The sequence below is a fragment of the Lathyrus oleraceus genome, chromosome 6 (assembly GCF_024323335.1).
Source record: "Lathyrus oleraceus cultivar Zhongwan6 chromosome 6, CAAS_Psat_ZW6_1.0, whole genome shotgun sequence".
NCBI classification, from domain to species: domain Eukaryota; kingdom Viridiplantae; phylum Streptophyta; class Magnoliopsida; order Fabales; family Fabaceae; genus Lathyrus; species Lathyrus oleraceus.
In genome coordinates, this window is record NC_066584.1 from 213,560,055 (window position 1) to 213,564,159 (window position 4,105).

Sequence of the window (4,105 nt, forward strand, 5' to 3'; positions counted from 1 at the left end):
TCTGATGAAGTGATGCCTGATATCAATATGCTTTGTCCTGCTGTGCTGAATAGGATTCTTGGAAATATTTATAGCACTCAGGTTATCACAGTATAATGTCATGACTTCTTGTGTGAGATTGTATTCAGACAATATTTGTTTCATCCAGACCAGTTGAGAACAACTACTTCCAACTGCTATGTATTCAGCTTCAACAGTGGATAGAGATACACAGTTTTGTTTCTTGTTGAACCATGAAATCAGATTGTTCCCTAAGAAGAAACATCCTCCTGATGTGCTCTTCCTATCATCAGCACTCCCAACCCAGTCTGCATCACAGTATCCAGTCAACATAGATCCAGATCCATGAGTATATAACATCCCATAGTCACTGGTGCCATTGACATATTTCAGTATTCTCTTCACTTGGTTTATGTGACTGACTTTGGTTCAGCTTGATATCTAGCACACACACCAACAGCAAATGCAATGTCAGGTCTGCTTGTTGTGAGATATAGCAGACTGCCTATCATGCTTCTGTATAGACTTTGATCTACACTGACACCATTTTCATCTTTGGAGATTTTTACATGTGTAGGAGCAGGTGTTCTTTTATGGCTTGCATTCTCCATACCAAAATTCTTCACAATGTTCTTGGCATACTTGCTTTGAGATAAAAATATAAAGTCTTCCATCTGTTTGACGTGTAGCCCAAGAAAGTAGGTCAGTTCTCCAATAAGGCTCATCTCAAACTCAGATTGCATTTGTCTAACAAAATGTTCAACCATCTGTTCTGACATTCCACCAAATACAATGTCATCTACATATATTTATGCCACCATGAGCTTCCCTCCTTCATTCTTCACAAACAGAGTTTTGTCAATACCTCCTTTCCTATATCCATTGTCAGTGAGGAACACTGTGAGTCTCTCATACCAAGCCCTAGGAGCTTGTTTTAATCCATATAAGGCTTTCTTCAATCTGTACACATGTTGTGGAAGATTTGGATTGTGAAGCCTTTAGGTTGTTCAACATATACTTCTTCATTTAGGTAGCCATTTAGAAAGGCACTTTTTACATCCATCTGAAACAGTTTGAATTTCAGAATACATGCCACTCCAAGCAATAATCTAATGGACTCAAGGCGAGCTACAGGAGCAAAAGTTTCATCAAAGTCAACTCCTTCAACTTAAGTATATCCTTGAGCTACTAATCTAGCTTTGTTTTTAGTAACAACCCCTTGTTCATCAGATTTATTCTTATATACCCACTTTGTACCTATGACATTTACTCCTTCAGGTCTAGGAACCAATTCCCATACTTCATTCCTCTTGAATTGACCTAACTCTTCTTGCATGGCATTGATCCATAACTCATCAGTCAAGGCTTCCTTGATATTTCTAGGTTCAATCTTTGACACAAAGCAACCATGTGAGATTACTTCCCTTGATCTAGTAATGACTCCTTTATCTGGGTCTCCTATGATAAGGTCTTGGGATGATCCTTCTGAATTCTGATAGAGGGTCCTTTGTTGATTTTGTCATCTTCAGGTTCAGCTTGAGGTGGTTCTTCTCCTATTCTTGTCTGAGGAGTCAGGTGGAGAATCATTTAGAGATGTCTCGACATCGTGTGTGACATCAGTCTGTTGATCATCACCACTACATTAATGGATTCCATCAACACATTAGTTCTGGAATTGAAGACCCTGTAGGCTCTGCTGTTTGTTGAATAGCCCAAAAATATTCCTTCATCACTTTTGGGATCCATCTTCCTTCTTTGTTCACGATCAGCCAAGATATAGCATTTGCTACAATATACATGGAAGTATTTTACTGTAGGTTTTCTTCCTTTCCATACTTCATAAATAGTTGTGGGAGTCCCTTTCTTTAATGTCACTCTGTTGTGGACATAGCAGGCTGTGTTCATGGCTTCAGCCCAAAAATGATAGGGTAACTTCTTAGCATGAATCATAGCTCTGGCTGATTCTTGCAGAGTCCTATTTTTCTTTTCCACCACACCATTTTGCTGGGGAGTGATGGGAGATGAGAACTCATGATGACTCCTTCTGAAGAGCAGAACTCAGCGAATTTGTTGTTCTCAAACTCCTTTCCATGATCACTTCTAATTTTGACAACAGGACTTTCTTTTTTCCCTTTGAAGTTTCAGACACAGCTCCTTAAAGACTTCAAATACATCTGATTTTTCTCTTATAAAATTGATCCAAGTGTATCTGGAGAAATCGTCCACTACCACATATGCATTTCTTCCCCCCAAGGCTTTCTACTTGCATGGGTCCCACCAAGTCCATATGAAGTAGTTCCAGGACTTTGGTAGTTGTGTCATGTCTGAGCTAAGTTGGGAATTCCTCTAATAACTTCAACTGATATGATTTTCTTCTACCTTTCAGGTGCAGATGGCCCAATCTTTGATGCCATATTTTTACTTCTTCTTCTTTAGCTAAGGTACACATTGAAGAGTATCCAGTTTCTTGATAGCTCCACATGTAGCAGTTGTCTTTGGACCTAACTCCCTTCATGATTATATTCTTTGTTAGTAATTAGACATTCAGTTCTTGTGAAGTTTACATTCAGACCTTGATCACATAGTTGACTAATGCTGATAAGATTAGCAGTTAATCCCTTAACAAGTAGGATATCATCAAGGTCAGGAACTCCAGGGCAATCCAGCTTACCCATTCCCTTGATTTCACCTTTTGCACCATCACCAAAGGTAACATAACTCATGGCATGAGGATGAAGTTCAGTCAGCAGATTTTGTTTCCAGTCATATGTCTGAGCAACCACTGTCAAAATACCAATCTTCTTTGGCTGAGACTCTGAGGGAAGTGTGAGCTATTAGACTTGTGACCTTTGTCTTAAACCATTGCTTTTTGTTACCATCTTGTGATGTTTGGACTTTGATTGGTGTTGAGACTGAACAGGGCCAGCATAACCATATAACTTATAGCAGAAGGGCTTCAGGTGGCCAAATTTTCCACAGTACTGGCATTTCCATCTTTGATGTTTTCCTTTCTGCTGTTGTGACATCTGATGTGACATCTCAGGTTTGCTTTTAACATGGTTGCACTTAGGTTGGATTTTGGTTTGCAACTAGTGTTACTGCACTCAGCCTTGAATCCAATGCCAGATTTGTTTCCTGTTATTTTGGCCAGTCTGTAGAATCTTGTCTAGGATGGCAGATCCATTGTTAAGCATTCTTACATACTTAGTCATCTCATCTAGTTTGGAATTCAAGAATACAGCTTCAGTTTCTAATTTTGAGATGATTTCCACTATTCTTCCTTTTCATTTTTCAACTGAACTATCACTTTCTTCTGTCTTTCAACTTGTCTGCACACTCCTGTACTTCTGTGGCACCCTTTTGTGTAGTGGCCAGCTCTTCAAAGGTCTTTCATCAAATTGAATCTTCCTCAGACCCCCATCTTCCTGTCAATGCAGTTACATGGTTGTAGCTTCTTCAATTTCACTTCCGTCAGATCAAGAGGCCACCAGACTCCTCTTTTGTTTCTTGAGGTAGGTCCCACATTCAGTTTTTAATATGACCATATCCATTACACTCATAGCATTGAACTTCTTTGGGCTTTTCTTCAGACTTGTTTTCTTACCAAAGCTGTTGGATTTACTGATGTCAGATGTGATGTTTTGACATTGCCCTTTGTTCTCACATCTACCTTCTCATTAGTCTGTTGAATGTTCCCAGCATTGCTATCTCATTTTCCAGATCTCCATCATATCTTGACCACCTCCTCATCTTCCTCTTCGTGTTTGACATAAATGCTATGCTCTTGGCTTCTTTCAGCTCCATCACATATTCCCATCTCAAATGTTTGGAGGGATCCAATTAGCTCATCAACTTCATATTTGAGATGTCTTGAGATTCTTCTATGGCTGTGACTTTCATAGCAAATCTCTTGGGGAGTGATCTAAGTATTTTTCTTACTAACTTTTCATCTGACATCTTTCACCCAAGCTCTAGAGGCATTTGCAGTTTCAAGAATGTCATGTAAAATTCATGAATATTTTCCTCTTCTCTTTCATTTTAAGTTTTCAATTTGGTGTGAGCAGTTGTATAGTCTAGAATTTTTACTCTAGAGGTGCCTTCATGG